Source organism: Mustela nigripes, chromosome 12, assembly GCF_022355385.1.
Source record: "Mustela nigripes isolate SB6536 chromosome 12, MUSNIG.SB6536, whole genome shotgun sequence".
NCBI lineage: Eukaryota > Metazoa > Chordata > Mammalia > Carnivora > Mustelidae > Mustela > Mustela nigripes.
This window is the reverse complement of record NC_081568.1, coordinates 70,855,448-70,863,846: the sequence shown is the minus strand read 5'-3', so window position 1 is coordinate 70,863,846 and position 8,399 is coordinate 70,855,448.

Genomic DNA, 8,399 nt, shown 5'->3' with positions numbered 1-8,399 from the left:
CTCTCTGCCTGCCTCTCTGCCTACTTGTGATCTCTCTCTGTCAAATAAATAAATAAAATCTTTAAAAAATAAATAAATAAATAAATAAATAAATAAATAGACATGAAGAGACATTCCATCAAAAAGGATATACAGGGGTGCCTGGGTGGCTCAGTGGGTTAAGCCTCTGCTTTTGGCTCAGGTCATGATCCCAGGGGCCTGGGATCGAGCCCCGCATCAGGCTCTCTGCTCAGCAGGGAGCCTGCTTCCACCTCTCTCTCTCTACCTGCCTCTCTGCCTACTTGTGATCTTTCTGTCAAATAAATAAATAAAATCTTAAAATAAAAGAAAAAAGGATATACAGCTATCAAATAAGCACATGAAAAAAATGTTCAACATGATTGGCCATAAGGGAGACACATAGAAAGACCACTATGAGCTCACTACATCTGTTAAAACAGCAACATAAATAGTAACATTGCCAAATGATGACAAGGAGGTAGAGAAATTCTCTCTCATAGGTTGCTGGCAGGAGCATGAAAAGGTAGAGACACTCAGGAAATCAGTTTGGCAGTTACTTTTTATAAACTATAAATAAATTAGGAGCATTAGTGGTGAGCATCACAGTTATCAAATCACTATGTTGTATACCTGCAACCAATGCAACATTGTGCGTCAACTACACTTCAGTAATCATATGAGTATATTACTTATTAGAAATATACTCATCTTATGACTCAACCATCACATCTGACCCAGAAATTCTAGATAAACAAAAAACTTATATCCAAACAACACTTTATACATGATTGCTGATAACCCATTACAAAAGCCAAAAATTGGAACCAACCAAAACCTCCCCTAATAGGTAAATGGTTAAACCATGATACATCCACAGCATGTAACACTACTCATCAATGAAAATAAAGCAATTATTGATACACACAATTTCAATGCATCTCAGGGTCACTATGCAGCATGGAAAAGGTCAGTCTCCAAATGTCACTGTAAGATATCTAAGATATATAATTATATATAAATGAGATTTTATTTATATTATATTCACAAAATGACAAAATTATAGATATGGAAAACAGATTAGTAATTACCAAGGTTAGGGATGGATGAGGAAAGGGGGATGGGTTTGAGTACAAAGGAGCAGCAAGAGGGAAGCTTTTCAGCAATGGAGTATTTCCGTATCCCAAATGCAGTGGGAATGACACAGGTCTATTCAAGTGATAAAATGACAGAACTATATAAACACACTGGATCAATGTCAGTTTCCTGGTTTTAACACGGTGCCATAATTATGCATAATGTAACCACTGAGGGAAACTGAGGGAAAGGTCCACAGGACCTCTCTGTAATAACTTAGCAACTTCCTGTGAATCCATAATTATTTCAAAATAAAAAACTTTTAAAATAAAAATAATTTTGGAAATATTAAACCATAGCATTAAAATGACATATATCCTAAAATAGCTTATTTCAAGATTTTCTGATTGCAGAACTAGAGACTGTGTCATCAGAAATGAACTAGCCATTTTTGAGGGTCCCTGCTAGGCTGAGTGGTAGTCAGGGCACATGTTCATTCAGGCTTACTACATGATAACCTGCCTAGGCATCTTCTAGATCAGTGTTTGCTAAAACATAGGTGGGATCTATTTGTGAACTGAGAATGATAGTGGCTGGTAACTAGCACTGATTTTGAATGAAATGAATAGAGTAGCCTAGAAAACACTAGAATGTGACACAGGTAGCAGGGACAAGTATAATTTCTTAAAATTTTCATGTAATGTGCACACTCACTGGGTCACTACATAAAATGTATTTCTTCCTGGGGATTACCAAAGATAATTTTAGAAAACACTGTCTCAGAACAACACCTTCCCATGGGCACAAAGAAGTGGATACAAGGAATTCTTAGCTGGGCCATGGGTAAGAGAGGAACCTGGAAACTTAAACATCTATCATCAACAAGGGTATAGCTAACTAAATATGGGGTGGTCACAAGGGAAAACACCACTGTATTTTTCTTCTATTGCTGCTGTCAAAGTAAATAAAAAAGAAAACGGAGGTAGGCTGGAATTACCAGAAACTGAGTTTCTGATAACAGAACAGCAGAGGAATTGCAATTTGGGCAACACATGCTGTAGTAAGCTACAGGCACTACGCTGAGGGTCTGGGGCAGGTTGTGTTTATGGCAAGGAATGCAGAAGCTGTCGGGCAGGAAGTGGAAAGTACAGCTGGAGCCCACACAGTAAGTTCCTCAGCTCAAGGATGGGGAGGGATTCTTGCCAGATGTTCTTCTGCCAAACATTTACCGGAATCAGTCTCCCATTCTTAAGTTCCATTCTGAGGGCGCATGCGTGAAGTACTCCATTACTATTCACCAGTTCTAGTTTAAAATCGTTTCACAGTGCCTTAACAAATTACTACAAGCTTAGTGACTTAACAACACAGATGCATTCTCTTACAGTATTTTCCAGAAGTCCGGTAAAGCACCTTTCAGCAGACTGAACCCAAGTGTCTGCAGGCTGCGTTCCCTTCTGCAGGCTCTCAGGGAGAACCCAACCCCAGTTCATTCACAGTGCCCACAGAATTCTGTTCTCTGCACTTGTTCACAGAGGTTCCTTTTCTTGCTGGCTCGAAACTGAGGGATATTCCCAATTCATAGAGATCACTGCCTTACTTGGCTCCTGAGCCCCCTTTCTCAGTCTTGAAAGCCAGCAACAGGAGGTCCTTTACACAAAAGGTCTCTCTTACCATCCCTGACTTCATCTTCCACCATTGAGGATTGGTGATTCAACTGGGCCCACCCTGCTGATCCCAAATCATCCCCCTACCTCAAGGTCCCAACCCTTAGCCACATCTGCAAAATCCCTTGGCCAGGTAAGGGAACATATTCATAGGTTCCAGCCATTAGGGTGTGGACATTATGGGGATGGACAGACATTATTCTGCCTACCACAACCATGGAGGGCTTTTTTTTTTTCCTATATTTAATGTTTTTATTAATTTTTTTATTTTTTATAAACATATAATGTATTTTTGCCCCCAGGGGTATAGGACTATGAATCGCCAGGTTTACACACTTCACAGCACTCACCATAGCACATACCCTCCCCATAACCCCACCACCCTCTCCTGACCCCCCTCCCCCCAGCAACTCTCGGTTTGTTTTGTGAGATTAAGAGTCTCTTATGGTTTGTCTCCCTCCCAATCCCACCTTGTTTCATTTATTCTTTTCCTACCCCACAAACCCAATGGAGGGGTTTTTTAAATGACATGGACTTAGAAGTGCCTGCGTGGCTCCGTTGTTTGGACATCTGACTCTTGATTTCAGCTCAGGTCATGATCTTAGGGTTGTGAGATTGAGTCCCAAGTAGGGCTCTGTGGTCAGCACAGAGTCTGCTTAAGACATTCTCACTCTCCCTTTCCCTTTGCCCCTCTCCCCTCCATAAAGTAAAAAGTAAAGTAAAGTAAAGTAAAATGAGGTGGACCTGTTGGTGAGGACACGGCTAGTTTCCAGAGATATTTTGTTAAGTGAATGTTTGTTAAGCAAGTCATATAGACTGACATATGGTGTATTACTTCTTGTGTTTTTATAAATACACACAGACACACATTACTACACATAGACCCATACAAATAAAGAGTACATATTTTCCATGGACACACCTGTATGTATAGAGATAGAATAAAGATCTGGAAGATATGTACCAGATTGAGAACCACAGCAACTTCTAGGAAGGTGGGAATGGAACCGAGATCAGGCTGGTCCAAGGAGGATATAGCTTTTCTTAGTATGGGTTTCCTTTTCAAAAATGAGACTATATGTATGTACATCTTATTAAAGCAATTAAAATGATAATGTGTAAGGAATACAAAAGTCTTTAACTACTCAATTATTCTGAGGAGCCAAGTACAGATTGCCCTTTTCATGCAGAACACAGTAAGAGAATCAGAGTTTTGTACATTTTATTTCATATAAAAAAGACAGAAAGCACCCAAGAAAACAGCTTCAAAAACACATTTGGCCCTCCCCTGTCTGACAGGTGTCAGCCAAAGCTAGGTATTGGGTTGCTGCAGTCCTGACACGTCAAGAGGGGACTTGAATGAGAGCAAGTCCATTGTTATTCGTTGCCAAGATAGAAATTCCTTCCATTTGCAAGGCTGTGCCCCAGTAAGATCCAATCAAGCTGTGTCAAGAGCACCTACAGATCTCTGCCTGGCCGCAGAGCATGCTCCCACCAGAAGAGAGAAGGACACGTGCACCCAGAGGCCCAATGACACCTCCAAGTAGGTCTGAGCCAGGGAATGCCCTGTGCCTCTCCAGAGAGAGAAACCCTCAAGTACAGAACAGACATACAGAGGCAAAGAAAGGAGCTCAAGAGATTCTGATGACCTGCTGCAGCCCTAGGTCCACCTAAACACACACACACACACACACACACACACACACACACACAGGGTTAAGAAAAAGCTTCATTTCTTCATTTTCCCCAGGACCTGGACACAAAGAAAATGGCACCATCTTCAATGCCCATGAGAAGGGAAAGGCCACTCTATCATTGATTCCACAGAACCTGATTCCAGGCTACGGTCCTGAGAATAACCCACAGGTCTCTACCAGAGCAGCTGCACATCAAAGTTCAAGAGCACACTCAGGACCAGATAAGGGCAGTGACCCCAGACCCCAGTGGTGACAGCGCAATGTACCCCATTTGCTCCACCCTCCCATCCAAGACCCCGAATGCCCTGTTGTCTCTCAGCCCCTCCAACCCAGGCATTTGATTTGGATCATTTGTTCTCAGCCTCACCCACTTATAAGGGAAACCTCACACCTTCCAGACCAAAGGACTTACAGATGAAGCAGAAATTCTTCCTTAAGAAATTGTTCAATGAGAAAGCACACTTTAATAGGCCAGTGTAGGATCTAGCTTTAAGTCATACCAGGTTTAAGCCCCTATACCCTATACACACACCCTCCTATAATTTTTTCACAAACAGCTCTGCCCAGCAAGGTTTGTAGGTCATGGAACCAATCAGAGGCTGAGCAGAATTCTGACCCTACACTTCTCAAAGTGTGGCACAAAATCCAAATGTTATCATAGAAAAGAAGTGAAAAATTTGACTGCATAAGCATCAAAATTTACCTATGCCCCCAAAAAAGAAAGTTGGAAAGCAATATAGCAACATATCCAACAAAAAAACTAATTTATCAAGACTCACAAAAACCAATGAGAAAAACTCAAGAGCAAAAAGAAAAGTAGGTGTGAATAATTTACAGAAAATAAAACCCATACAACAGACCAATTTCCATGCCTGTCTCCTTGTCTGCCCTGGTTTCAGCAAGATCATGTCTATCAAAATTAAAAATTTGGGGGCACCTGAATGGCTCAGTGGTTAAAGCCTCTGCCCTTGGCTCAGGTCATGATCCCAGGGTCCTGGGATGGAGCCCCGCATTGGGCTCTCTGCTCTGCAGGGCACCTGCCTCCTCCTCTCTCTCTCTGCCTGCCTCTCTGCCTGCTTGTGATCTGTCAAATAAACAAAAATCTTCTTTAAAAAGATTAAAATTTTCGGGGCGCCTGGGTGGCTCAGTAGGTTGAAGCCTCTGCCTTCGGCTTGGGTCATGATCCTAGGGTTCTGGGATCAAGCCCCACATCCGGCTCTCTGCTCAGTGGGGAGCCTGCTTCCTCCTCTCTCTCTGCCTGCCTCTCTGACTACTTGTGCTCTCTATCAAATAAATAAATAATATTTTTTTAAAAAGATTAAAATTTTCATATTCCTTTGGGGTGCTTGGGTGGCTCAGTGGGTTAAGCCTCTGCCTTCAGCTCAGGTCATGATCTCAGGGTCCTGGGATGAAGCCCCACATCAGGCTCTCTGCTCAGCAGGGAGCCTGCTTACCCCCCACCACTGCCTATCTCTGGCTACTTGTGATCTCTCCCTCTCTCTCTCTCTGTCAAATAAATAAATAAAATAAAATAAAAATTTTTCATATTCCCTTTGACGCCATAAGTCCACCCTAGGATGTACTCTTTGAACTTATGTGCCAAGGCTCCCCAAGAAATATATATAAAATGATTACCACTTTGTTAAAAAGAACCAACCAAACTCACCATCAAGGAGATTAATTAGAGAACGTTGTAGTTTCTTCCAATCAGAACCATTATGCGGCTCTGAAAAAGTGATGAGAGAGATCTGTACCTACTGACAAGAAATATCTCCAGGCTAAATTATAATCTGGAGAGGGAAAAGAGCAAAGTGTAGAAAAACATAATCCTCTTTGTGAGTTTAAAGACTACAGATTCACACATAAAACTATATGCTGAATTCTTCCCAAAGGTAATTCATGTCAGACTTGAACCCAAATTGTCTATGAGAAGAGGATTGGGGTTGGAGCAGGGGGGTTTCAGGGTGTTTTGATGGTGTTTTTTTCCCCCCTTTCTGTAGCTTGAGTTTTCTAACCTTAAAAATATTTCAGGGGGCGCCTGGGTGGCTCAGTGGGTTAAGCCGCTGCCTTCGGCTCAGGTCATGATCTCAGGGTCCTGGGATCGAGCCCCGAATCGGGCTCTCTGCTCAGCGGGGAGCCTGCTTCCTCCTCTCTCTCTACCTGCCTCTCTGCCTACTTGTGATCTCTCTCTGTCAAATAAATAAATAAAATCTTTAAAAAAAAAAATTTTTCAGGTACCTGGGTGGCTCAGTTGTTAGGCGTCTGCCTTTGGCTCAGGTCATGGTCCCAGGGTCCTGGGATCAAACCCCACATCGGGATCCTTGCTCAGTGGGGAGTCTGCTTCTCCCTCTTCCTCAACCTGCTGCTCTCCCTGCTGTGCGTGCTCTCTCTCTCTCTCTCTCACTCTGTCAAATAATTTTTTCTTATTTCTTTTTTTTTTTTTTTAATGATATTGCCAGGATTTTTCTTGATGGGAAGATTGTGGCCTGTTGTTTTTCTTCCCAGCAACTCCCTACATTAAAAGAAAAATAACCCAGGGGCACCTGGGTGGCTCAGTCAGTTAAGTGTCTGACTCTTGACTTGGGCTCAGGTCCTGATCTCAGGGTTGTGAGATGGAGCCCATTGCGAGGCTCTGCACTGGGCATGATGCCTGCTTAGGATTCTCTCTCTCCCTCACCTCACCCTCTCTGGAAAAGAAAGGAAAGGAAAGGAAAAGGAAAAGGAAGAAGGAAGGGAAGAAGGGAGGGAGGAGGGAGGAAGGACCCATTTAAGAATACAAATACATAACGGGGTGAGGTGTGGAAGGGGGCAATGACCTCCGCAGCACCTTGCCTGCTTCCTGTGCTCTCTGCTGAAATCCCAGGCCACGAGCTCCTATCCAAATCACAGGATTCACACCCTCTTCTCCTTGTGACGCCTCCCAGCCCATTCTTGAGGTTCAGCCCCAGGCAGGACAATCACTGTCTCTCACCCATCCTGCCTAAGGGCAAAAAAGGCCCAGAAAGAGCTCTCCCAAACAGTTCTGCCCCAAGTGAAAGCAGCCAAAAGAGAACCTCAACCTTCACGCAGAGCAGCCCAGGCCTCCTCCCAGGACTGAGGAACTGGCCTCCCTCCGAGCAGGTGCCTGGCGCTGGGAGCTCAACACAAAGATGAACCTTCAGGAACGGCACCCTACACAGGCCCTTCCAGGCAAGGTCAAGGGCCTGGTGCAGGAAGCAACATTTAAGGAGTGCCACAGACATGCGATTTCCTGGGCTCCTTTGCTCCTCTTGGATAAATGTCAAAATCCATGCCTGAAAGCCCAGTTCCCTTTGAGACTCCCATCAGCAACTTGAGCCCCTGTTACACTCCAATTCCACACTCTGATTGTGACACAAATTGATTTTTCTGGACATTACAGGTATTCACCGTATCTCCACACTGCCTCATTTCACTCCAGGCTGCTGCAGAGCCCTAGCTCGGGAGCTCAGGAGACTGACCTGGTCGGCCTATGTGTGACATGGGGGTAGACTTTGCATTTGTCACCTCAGACAAGAGCCCCAGAGGAATACACCCTGATTATGTACGCTCCCCTTGTTCTCAGCCTCTGGATCGGTGGAAGAATCTTTCTACTCATTAAAGTTTTACTATCTCTCTTAAGAGAAAAAAAAAAAAAATGTCCCTACCCCTCCGATCGTCAAGTGTCATCATCTGGACAGCTTTTACTCCTGGCAGCAGGCAGGGACCAGCACACAGGTCCCCACTTTGAGGGTCAGACTGAGCATCCAGGAAGAGCTTGCAGTCTGGGGAGGGGTAAGACACAGAGGGGGAGTAAGCTGCCTCGAGGCAGGACTCAATACACAAGCAGCCAGCATGACAGAGGAGTCGGGCAGCCCCACCCCAGAACTGTGGCTTGAGTTTAAGAAGGCCAAGGCCCGTGAGCAACCCTGCTGTGGAAGGTCCGTGTCAGGGCTCGTGAGGCCAG